The following is a 12651-nucleotide window of genomic DNA, read 5'->3' as shown; positions in this document are numbered from 1 at the left end:
ATCCCCTCAGCTGTCTGCTTCAAAACTCTGGGGTGTAGCCCATCTAGTCAGGGTTGTTTATCCACCTTCAGACCTTTCAGTTTCCCCAGTGCCTTCTCCTTATTGATTGCCACTACATTTATCTCTGCCCTCTGAATGTCTTGAAGTACTACTGGTGGCTTTCATTGCGGAGACTGTTGCAAAATATTTATTCAATAAATCCACTATTTCTTTGCTCCCCATTACTACTTCTCCAGGCTCATTTTCCAGCAGTTCAATGTTCACTCTGACCTTTTTCTTACCCTTTGTATATCTAAAAAAACTCTTGTAATTTTCTTTTCTATCACTGGCTAGATTACTCTCCTACTTAATCTTCTCCCCCTTACTGCTTTTTCAGTTGTCCTCTGCTGGTTTTAAAGGCTTCCCAATTATTTGGTTTCCCATTGATCTCCACTATATTGTATGCTTTTTCTCTTGCTTTTAGGCTATCTCTGACTTCCGATATAAGCAATGGTTGCCTCATCCTTAACTTACTATGTCTCTTCTTTGGGATGATTTTCTGCTGTGGCTCCTGAATTACCCCAGAGACTCCTGCCCATTGCTGCTCCATTATCCTCCTTGTTAGGCTTCCCTTCCAATCAACTCTGGCTGGCTTCTCCTTCATACGTTTGTATTACTTTTATGTAATTGTAAGACTGTTATATCCAGCTTCTCCCTTTCAAACTGCAGGTGAATTCTAACATATTATGGTCACTGCCCACTTGGGATTTCTTAACCTAAACTCCCTAATCAAGTCTGCTTCACTTCACTTCACCAAATCCAGAAGTACCTGTTCTCTAATTATCAAACAGTTCCAAAAAAACCCTCAGCTGTTCTGCAAATTTCTTGGGATCCATTACCAAGATGATTTTCTCGGTCCACTTGCACATTGAAGTCTTCCATGTTTATTGTAAAAATGCTTTTCTTACATAAAAACTGAAAGAAGTGTGAATGCTGTAAATCAGAAACGAAAACAGAAATAGCTGAAAAAGCTCAGCAGGGTTTCGCAGCATCTGTGAAGAGAAATCAGAGTTAATGTTTCAGGTCCTATTCTGAGGCAGGGTCAACTGACCTGAAATGTTAACTCTGACTTCTCTTCACAGATGCTGCCAAACCTGCTGAGCTTCTTGAGCAATTTCTGGGGTTTCTTTTGGCCTTTCTTGCATGTCTTTTCCATTTCCTGATTTATTTTCTTCCCCACTTCCTGATGACTGCTATAAGGCATATACATAACTCCCATAACACTCTTTCTTCCTTTGCAGTTCCTTAACTCTATCCACACAGATTCTACACCTTTGACTCAGTAGCTTTTTGCTATTAATTTCCTCTCGTTCTGAGAAAACAAAACCATTTCCTCTGCCCATCTGCCTGCTTTTGTTAGGAAGCATGTCCTTAGATATTTAGTTCCCAACCCTGATTCCCTTGAAGTCATTTCTCTGTGAAATGTGCAATATCGTATCAGCCGATTTCAATCTGAACTACAAGCTCATTTACCTTGTTTTGTATACTGTACATATTTAGGTGCAAGAGCTCAGTACTATGTTGACTGCCTCCCTTCACATAGTTGTTCTGTTATCTACTGTGCCTGAAGTCTACATTCCTGAGCCTTCCCATACTTTAATAACCTCTGCTGAGCCTTCCCCCATTTAATTTTTTTCCATAATTTCCATGCAAGTGAACTCCCCACACACACACACCCCACCCCACCCCCTCCACCCCACCACCACCACTAGTAGTTTAAAATCCCTTTCCACTGGCCTCGTCATGGGATTCTTCAAGGTTCTGGTCCCAGTATAACTCAGGTACAGCCCTTCCCATCAAAACAGCTCCTCCATTCCCCACTACTAATGCCAATCTCCTATAAATTCAATCATATTTCTCTCTCATCAAGTATTTGATCCATGTGTTTACCTACTTAATTTTGTTGACCCCATGCCAATTTGTTTGTTGGCAAGTTAGTAATCCAGAGATTATTACCTTTGTTGGTTCTGCTTTTCAATTTTGCTCCTCGCTGCTCATATTCTGTCAGCAGAACCTCTTTTCTCTTTCTACCTATACCATTAATATCTATTTGGATCATGTGCCATCATGTCAAGGACATTTGCAGATAAATTGGCAAAGGTAGATTGCTGTGATAACTCAAAGTCTTCAGTATCATTGCATCAAGTAACTAGCAAAGTGTTAAAAGGTTGACTGCAGGAACTTGTTACATTCAGCAATTTCATCTTTTCTCAACACTCAAGTGTCTAGTCCCCAATATCCATTTAGATTTCCCACCTTGATCTCTTCAATATCAAAACAGCCCCACTTGATTGTGGTGCTCTGCACTGTATAAAAATACACTGCAGGATCAGGTACAACCACAGAATATTTGTTCAGTCGCTCTGATTAAGATCAGCATGTAATTTCTTCAGTTTCTACCCTCTGCCCTCTCAACGAGTTCTCCAGAATACATGAGACTCTCTTGCTGCAGCCAGTGAGGGACCTCTGGGTTCAAGGTATCCAATCAAAAAATCCTCAGAAACTGAGAGAAAATGGGAGGAACTCAGCTTGCCTTTCACAGAAGGACAGATTTATATTTTATACAAATATATTGTCCAAATATCACACATTCATTTGTGGTTCACTGAATTATTTACCCAAAGCAACAGTCATGCAATCTTCGCTTAACGAACAAAAATGAAAAGCAAATTATCAGCCTTCATTTTATACTTTAACAAAGTTAGCTCTGTAGATTACATGCAACACATTACAATGTAAAGAGGGATTCCTTGAGTTTGAATTTAAAGATTCAATCAGAGTTCAATCTACAATGAAACTAGTTGTCTCTCATATAGTCTGTTCTTCCAGGGTCAAATGTGCCAGGGACAGAATGTGAAAGTAGGGAAATGGTGTTAAATGAGAGATGTTCTTTGTTATGTTATTCAGAACTTTGGTTGAACCATGCTTCCAAAGACTCCATCAACAAAAGGATATGAAAGCATTGCAGAAGGTTTGAAATATGGAACATTCAAACAGAAGGGAGATAGAGGGTTTGGTGATCTGGTGCAATAAGAACAACATCTCTCTCAATGTCAGCAAAACTAAAGAACTGATCATTGACTTTAGTAAGAAAGGAGGAGAAAACACTCCCAAACACATCGACGGAACTGAGATCAAAAGGATGGAGAGTGTCAAGTACCTTGAAGTAACGATAACAACAACCTGTTCTGGTCTTCCCATGTAGTTGCAACACTGAAGAAAGCCAACAGGCAGCTCAGGATATTTGACATATCCAGAAGGAACCTCTCCAAACTCCACAAGCTGCATCATTGAAAGCATACTGTCTGCGCACACAATGGTCTGTTATGATAATTGCTCTGCCCAGAATTGTAGAAGGATGGATCATACAGATGGTGATTGTGCACAACCCAGGCCATCACAGCCAATCCTTCATCCATGGACTTCATTTATTTGGCTCACTGTCACAGAAAGGCTGCCAATGTCATTAAAGACCCTTGGCACCCCCGTAATGCTCTCCTACAACTTTTTCCATCAGGCAGAAGATACAGGTGTCTGAACACACACACACCAGCACATTCAGGGATAGCTTCTTCCTTGGCATTATTAAACTATTGAATGGACTCTACAGCCTCAAATAATGCTGACCTTGCTAACATTGATATCTCTTATATGCCCTGTGCAATGTTACCTGTAAAGGTCTGTCTAAGTCTTTTGTTCTCTACATCCTTGCTTACTATAATCTGCCTGTCCTGTTCATAAACAAAGATTTTTATTGTATTCAGTATAAGTGACAAATAACTAAATCAATAAATCTTAAAATGACTATGATCCTTTTAAAAATGAATCTTCCAGTCCTTGGGCAGCAGGATGGTGGTTTCCCAGAACCCCACAGTGGTCCTACCTCTGTAGTGATTGGAATAATGTCAGCAATGTGGATCTCATTATTGAATCTCATTATCTCTTCTATTATTGAATATGAGATAATAATGGAAATTGCTGGAAAAGCTGTCTGACTGTATCTATGGAGAGAATTCTGTGAAAGGGTCACTCAACCCAAAACATTAAATCTGATTTCTCTCCACAGGTGCTGTCAGACTTGCTAAGATTTTCCAGCAATTTCTATTTTTGTCCTTGATTTACAGCATCCACAATTCTTTCGGTTCCTTGAATCGCATTGTTAACCTAGTCCAATCAGGAAGTCCTGGCTGACAGATATAGACAGGTGTATCAGGGGTTCTACTCACTATAGTTCCAGCTACATCAGTGTCATGTACTATGGAGGTATAAATAAAGGTTGACTTGGTGACAGAATGCCAGCCTTCCTATTTCAGCTGTTTCAGTGGTGATGAGAGATAAACATTCCCTTGTAGATCTTTGCTCACAATAGTCGTCTTTGAATTGGGGTCAGTATTTCTGGCAAGATGTCATTATTTGGGAATCCTGCCATCAAAGGCTGGATCCAGTGTGTGGAAAGATGCATTACTTATCCAGGGCAAATGACAATGGGGCAGACGAAACGCTAGAGTAATTCTCCTGACAGCATGTGGACCCATGTCTTTGTCAGTTATTAGAGGTACCAGATACTAAAACCTTCCAAGAGTTGACAGCTGATGACTATATGGCTCCAAGGGTCCTCTAATTCTGAGCCACCAATAGTTTTACCTAACAGTTCAAAAAACAGGGGAATCTATATTAGGATTTTTAAGTTGATTAAGATGCCTGAAGCAAATGATTTTGGTTTAACTCTAAGTGAGATGTTGAGACATCATTTGGTACATGGGATTAATGATGTGACCAAACAAAAGTGCCAACTAGCTGAAACCCAACTCAACTTCAAACAGGCTCCAAAATTGGCTTTGGCGTTAGAAAATGCGGCAAGTGAAGCTTATGGGTTACAGTGTATGCCGATGGAAGTGGATACACTTGCTAGGTCAACTGACCTTGGGAATCACCACTTGAGTGAAGGCAAATGAATAGCCTCACTCAGGACATATCCTGAACTGAGGGATCCTAGGTCAGCCCACAGTAAAACCCAAAGCAAAGCCAAGCATCAGCCAAAAGGTTAACATTTTCTTCTGTATCCAGACCAGCAGCCCATTGTAGTAACTGCTTGTATGTGGACTTGAGACAGCTACAATAGGCCTGATTGAGTAAGATAACCCACAGGCCCATATCCAGGATTGTGCACACTCTGGAAAGTGCACCTCCAGATGGTTTGGAACAGTTAATTTGCTTAGCAACACCCAAATCAGAACTAATCAAAATAAATGTCTGGTTAAATGGTCGCCTAGTTCGAATGGAGTTCAATACCAATGAGGCTATATCAGTGATTGCGGAACAAATCTTTACCAAAATTCACTCTGGACTCCAAACCTCAGCCACGTTGAGAACCTATACTGGGAACCCCTCCAGATTAAGCGTACAACTTCGGTTCCAGTCTCCAATGAGAAAAAGCTGACTGGAGTAAAAGGCTCAGGCCTAAGCTTGATGGGACGAAAGTGGTTGAGAAAGATTCAATTTGATTGACTCAACAGTTTTCAATTAGAACATGGCTGCCTCAGTGAAGTCCTAATTCACTAACCAGAAGTTTTTCAGAGAGGTCTAGGGGCTGTCAAAGGAGCTGAGGCCACCTCGCGCGAGTTGACTAAAAAGCAATTTCATGATTCTGCAAGGCCCGCCTAATGCTATTTGCCTTACGAGCAGAATTAGAGGCAGAAATCAGGAGACTGAAAATCAAACCAGTACAGTTTGCAGAATGGGCAGCAGCAGTCATACTGACTGTGAAGCCCAACAGGTCAGTTCATCTTTGTGGAGATTTCAAACAAATGGTGAACTGCTTTTCACAGCTGGATAAATACGTAATCCCTCACATAGAGGACTTGTACACAAAATAGCAGGAGAGCTGTCCTTCACAAAGCTGGACATAAGCCATGCATATCTGCAACTGCAATCAGATGAGGATTCCCAGAAGTATGCTACAATTAAAATCATTAGGATTTGTACCATTATACAAGACTAACCAATGGGGTATTATCAACCTATGCTATTTTCCAGCGAGCAATGGAAATCATTTTGCAGGTCACCATTTATCTGGATGATGTGCTGATAACCAGGAAGACCAATAAGGAGTATTGTAGAGAACTTGGACATGATGCTTAACTATTTCTCCAAGGCAGGGGCATTCATTAGGAGGCATCCCTTTACCCGGGCTATTGAGTCAACAACATTGGGTTACACCCATTGAAAGATAAAGTGACAGCAATCAAAGTTATCTCGACTCCCCCATCTACACCAGAGCTTAGGTCTTTCCTTGGTTTTGTGGTTTATTATGGAAAATTCATGCATAATCTGGCCAACAATCTGGCACCCTTACATCTGCTTTGAAAAGGGGTCAGCATTGGAAGTGGTCTTGCAGCCAAGATTCAGCCTACAGAGAACTGAAGAATCAACTATGGTCATGTAAGATGTTGACGCATTGTGATCCCAAGAGAAATGTGATGCTGCCATATGATGCCTTCCCATTTGATAAAATATTAGTGTTGGCTCACTGGGAACCAGAGGTGAGGAATGCCTGAAAGCATATGCTTCCCAGACTTAGGCTCATGCCGAGCAAAGATACGACCAGATAAGGTGTAGCAGTCATCTTTGGTGTGACAAAGCTCCACCAATACCTTTCTGGACATAAATTTGTAATAGTAACGGACTGCAAGCCCCTGCTAGGGCTACTTAAAGAGGACAGAGCCATGCCACCCATAGTTTCAGGTCAAATTCAGCCGTGGACACTTACTATAAGTACATGCAAGTTGGAACAGTGCCTGGGAGGCCAAGCAGCGAATTCAGATGCCTTGAGCAGCCGCCCACTGGTAGTTACACCACCTATGGTGCCACCATTGGAAGAGTCCATTCTGGTTTTAAACTTTGTGGACATCCTTCCGGTCACTGTTACCAATACCAGACTGGACACAAAAAGATCCCAAAACAAAATGGCTAAACTAAAACAGCTTGTGGTATTGGGGGAAACCAAAGGGCCATCGCAACCAGAATTGAAACCTTTCTAGACAAGATAAGACCAGATCATCATAGAGGACAGCTTTCTATTATGGGGAGCAAGAGTTATTGTCTTGAGACTGGCTAACCTCCATCAGCATCAACTAAGGCTTTCCAACATGAAGATGTTTGTGAGACATTATTTGTAGCAGCCAGGATTAGGTGCCAACATAGCTACATTGGTAAGACAATGCCAAGAGTGCCAACAAGGACAAAAAAATTACTACCAACAGCTCCTCCACATTCTTGGGAATGGCCAGGTACACCCTACATTTGGTTACATGTCGATTATGCTGGCCCTGTCATGGGCTCTATGTTTTTAGTCATTGTAGATGCCCATTCAAAGAGGTTAGATGTGCATAAAGTTAAATCATCAAACACAGACAGCGATAGAAAAACTGCATTAATCTTTTGCAATACACTAACTCCTGGAAGTGTTGGACACAAATAATGGGCCATCATTTACCAGCAGGGAATTTGATTATTTCCTAAAGTCAAATGACATTCGGCATGTAAGGACAGCTCCATATCAATAGTCTGTTGGAAAGAACTGTCCAAACTTTGAAGGCAGGTTTAAAGAAACGGACTACAGCTTCACTCAATACCAACTGTCCCAGTTTTATTTGACAATAGGACCACTCCTCATGCAACTACAGAGATAACTCCAGTAGAATTACTGATGGGGAGAACATTCCCACACCAGGTTAAGTCTGATCTTCCAGGACCTGGGAGAGAGAGTGAAATGGCATCATGATGGCTGGACATAAGAATCCACTAAGCGAGAAAGACAGTTTATTTCAGAGAATGAAGTTGGTGTAGGAACCATGAGAATGGCCTTGGATGCAGGGTCAGGCACAGTGACAAATAAGGTTTGGGAAGATTCAACGGTCACATGGACCATTTAGAAACTGCAAAGCCATAAATGGTGTGGGAGCAAAATGTGCCCGGCTCCTTGGCAGCCTCTCCGGCATTCCAGAACCCATCCATCAAGCATCAAAGGTAGCTCAAAATCTGAGGTGGTTGCGGAAGATGTCACCGCACCAACACTTTTGCTGCCTGAAGAAGAGAATGAATTCTTCTGAGATGTTCTGGGTGCAAGAGGCAAGCTACTGTGCATTGCACTCTGTATCAAAGACAAATTTTGAGGAACCTGACCCAGTGCTAAAATGCCCAGGAGAAGCTACAAAAAAGGAACTAGCCTATGTCCTCAGACTCAAAGAGGGGGAGGGATGTAATAATTGTAACAAGGTCAGCCAGGTGGATGTCATAGAATATGAGTTCCCTGATTGGGGCTGTTAACTTGGAGCAATCAGAGATCCCTGGCTGACAGATAAAACCAGGAATATCAGACATACTGCTCATTCTGAGAGGTGACTCTGAAGGAACTGGGTCAGAGAGTGTGGTGCTGACAAAACACAGTCAGTCGGGCAGCATCTGAGGAGCAGGAGAGTCAACGTTTTGAGCAGAAGCTCTTCATCACGATACTGGATCAGTATCAAAGACTCTCCACATGTAAATAAAGGTTACAAATACTGGTCTCTGTGGAGTTATTTCAATCCTCACATTCATCTTCCCTACTGCTTTCATCTCTTTCAAGGTCCAGCCATACTTCGCTGATCTGGAAACGCTTTTAGTGTAAGATCATAGCTAACTATTTATGGTGACAGGAATGTTGGCACCCAGAGTGTACACGCTTGTGCTTTGATGCCTGAGATTGAATTCTATAATGCTAGCTAGCCATGCACTGCAATATTCGCCCACTCAAGTCTGAAATGAACTTTCCATTCTCTCTTCAATACATTGCCCACTCTGTTCTTTTTCCTTGCTGACTTTTGCATTGCAGCTTGGTGCCCAGCGGACCATTTTTAACAATAACTTTCCACTATTGTCCTTGTGTGCCATCCAAGTTGATCAGAATGTTAAGAAGGGGTATGGTGTGTTAGTTTTCATTAACAGGGAGATTGAGTTTAAGAGCTGTGAGATTGTGCTGCAGCTCTATCGAGCCCTGGTTAGACCACACTTGGAATATTATGTTCAGTTCTGGTCACTTCATTATAGCAAAGATGTGGAAGCTTCAGAGAGGATGTACTGGAGGGCATGTCTTATGAAGAAAGATTGAGGGAGTTAGGGCTTTTCTCATTGGAGTGGTGACTTGATAGAGGTGTAGAAGATGATGAGAGGCATAGAGAGTGTGGATAGCCAGAGATGTTTTTCCAATGGCGGAAATATCTGTCAGGAGGGGGCATAGTTTTAAGGTGATTGGGGAGATGTCAGAGGAAGATTCTTTACGCAGAGAATGGTAGTTGCATGGAATGCACTGCCAGCAGTGGTAGTAGAGTCAGATATAATAGAGACACTTAAATTACTCTTGGATAGGCACATAGACGATAGTACAATGAAAGGTATGTTGGTTATCTGAGGGCCAAAGGGCCTGTACTGTGCTACACTGTTCCATGTTCCATGTGGACAATCGTGCCTTCAGAAGCTCTTTGACCGATCTATACAGTTAATCCATCGACACACTGCTTTGTCGCCACAGCTCCATAAAGTCATTCTGCAATTCTCTTTTGAAAGTCATTATTTTGTCTCAATGCACCACCCAATCACAGGATGCATCGCAATTCATTTCAACTCATTGTGAACCTTGACTATTTATTTCCCAACTCTTCAACCACTGGAAGCAGTGTCTCCTTGTTTACTTGTTCCCAACCCAATATGATTTTGAACACTTTGCATCCTCTCCTCTTGTCTTTAAACTGGTCACTAGAAATGCATAATGGGAGTGTGGCAGATGGGTATACTGTTGGGCTGAAGGTCCTCTCCTACCTGAAACTGTTCTTGATTAATTTAATGAGAATGTGCAGTTGACAATGAAATGTTCACCTTGTCTACCCAATTAAACCTAATCAAATTAAACTTATTAAATAGTGATTTAAGCAGTATTAATATCTTGGTACCTGAAAAAATACACTCTACAAACCATAATGAATGCTATTCTCATTAACATGACAACTAATATAAATTATTCTTTGAGCTTTGGGTACTATGAAATAAATTCACAGGTGATTCAATGAATGCTTTTCAAAAGCTTTCTGTATGTGCTGAAATCTTTGATAGCCAGCAGAGGAGAATGAAAGGTGATCTGTCTGTAGGCGCGGCTTCTGTCGGACAATCCATTTGTGGCTGGTCTAGGTTTGTTTCACAAGGGAAACTCCTTCATGTCCACTCACCCAATCAGTTCCCTTCGCTGCGGGTAACTTTTCAGTTTCGAGTGACCTGTAACCCTAAACTTCTGTTTGACGGCCAGCTAAAGACCCCCTAGAGTGGCAGAATGTTCTGATGTCTGGTTTCCTTCCAACTGCAAACACAGTCTAAATCTCCGAACACTTAATCCTGCTAAAATGAACCAAACAAAGGAATTTAATACAATCGGCCTTTAATTCATGGGGGATTTCAGAACTCTGAGCAGCTGAGGCACTTACAAAAGCTGATAAAATGGTCGTCAAATCCTCTTAGTGCCTCAAACTAAATATATTATCCTGCACCATCTGGTGGCTGCGATCTTTCAGCAAAGTGCAATTTATATCAAGATCCACTACATCTTAGAAGGAAATATTTGTTCACTCAAAATAGGCTGAAAAAAAGAGAGGAACCTGTTTCTCCTCAATTCATTGAAACAAACTAGCAAAGTGTTTTTAATCCCCTGAGGTTGGCACAATGGCACTCCTGCATCAAAGCAAAGCATTCCTTTTCGAGGCTGTATGTTTTTCCTCTGTCACCCGGGGGAAATCCACAGCTCCACAGTGCACAGAGGATAGGCAAAAGATCCTTGTTCCTGGGTTTCCAGCCACTTTGCTTTGCCTTGAGTTGGTCTAAAGGCATGAGGGGGAGCAGGCTGGAGCAGGGATTTTACCAACTGGTGCCCAAACTCACGGGGCCTGTAGCTGATGGCATTCACATGTAGCACAGACAGAATAAGGTGTGTTACAGACACTCCATTAACAGATGTGAAGATTACTGCATAAATGTATGTTGTTGTCTCACAGAAGCAGGATAGATTCACAGGCTAGTCACCTTCTGTCTGTTGTTTTCTGGCCATTCACACAGCTGCTGGGCTTTCAGGTGGTCTCCATGGTGACAGGTTCCTCCCAGGGACGCAACATTAGGCAATACCATGCAAAAATGCAAAGAACTATAAATGCTGGAAATATGAACCAAAAATAGAAATTGCTGCAGAACTTTGCAGATCTGGCAGTACTTGTGGACAGAAAGCACTGTTACTGTTTAAATTCCAGTGACCCTTCATCAGAGCTATTCTTAACTTCTGTTTTTGTTAGGGAGTAGTATCATCTGGGAATCGATGTGAGAATCCATGCCTTCTCCGATTTTGCTTTGTTGAATTGGGAATATGCTGCTCTGGCATTGTGCACATTACACAATGTAATAAATCAAAGTATTGACTCCTGCAGTGCCCACAGCACTTTGAATTTATGTAATTAATTACAATTAAAAAAATTGAATCATCAATCAATTCACTTTACTTACTTGTTTTCCAAACAAAGATAAACAGAACGTTTTGCAGTCAGGTAAGAACAACTGGCTGGACTGGAAAGTGCAAGTTATCACCGACGGATGTACAACTGAGGCTGCAGGGCCCAAGAGTGACAGAAAATCTTTCACCTCTATTTACACAAGACTTTGTAATGTTTCAATATGTAGATGTTTCTCGATACGTAGCACCTTTTAGAAGTTCAATAAATTCTATTAGCCAGCAACAAAGCACTACTCCAGCATGAACTCCAGGAATTCGAATATTCTTTACACCATGACTCCAGGAATTCGAATATTCTTTACACCAGCAAAATGAGGATGTCACCTAGAGAGGGGACGAAATGTCTGCAACACAAATTCCCATCTCGGCGAACAGAACCACAACAACGAGCACCCGAGCTACAAATCTTCTCACAAACTTTGAACACCAGCAAAATTATTCACATTGGGAAGTAGTTCCGCTCAATCATGACAAAAATCAATGTTATAAAATAACTTTTAAAGGCCAACTATGTAAGCATTTCTAGTTTAATTTCAGTGGGACATGTTTTGACAAGATACATTAAGTAACTCCATTAAACCACTAATGTAGCAAATGCCTTTTTGAAAGTGCACTTTCGAAATTCCTGAAATTCCCCACATCCTCTCCCCTATTTTAGGTACTAGCCTTCTTTCTTTCATGAGCAGGGATCAGAGGTAAGAGCTGGTCAGGCCATACACCCTTACAGGCTCAATAGTTGATAAAACAGAAAAGGCGTCACAACAGTAAGTTCTAAATTGTTTTGTGCAACCTAGAGTATATGACCTCAGCCTAAGAGGGATAATTCTGCAACAAGGACCTTGCAGGAGATAGTAATATAGTGTAACCATCACTGGACTAGTGAAGGCTCAGATTGTAATGCTCAGGACAATCCAGTTAATAAAAAATCTTGCAGATGAAGCTAGTCTCAGTTCGATTGTTTATGACACTATGTTTGATTGTTGTAAAAATCTATTTGGTTCATTAATGTCGTTTAGGGAAGGAAGTCTGCC

The sequence above is a fragment of the Chiloscyllium plagiosum genome, chromosome 34 (assembly GCF_004010195.1).
Source record: "Chiloscyllium plagiosum isolate BGI_BamShark_2017 chromosome 34, ASM401019v2, whole genome shotgun sequence".
NCBI classification, from domain to species: domain Eukaryota; kingdom Metazoa; phylum Chordata; class Chondrichthyes; order Orectolobiformes; family Hemiscylliidae; genus Chiloscyllium; species Chiloscyllium plagiosum.
The sequence above is the reverse complement of the archived record's forward strand: the minus strand, read 5'-3'. Positions refer to the sequence as shown.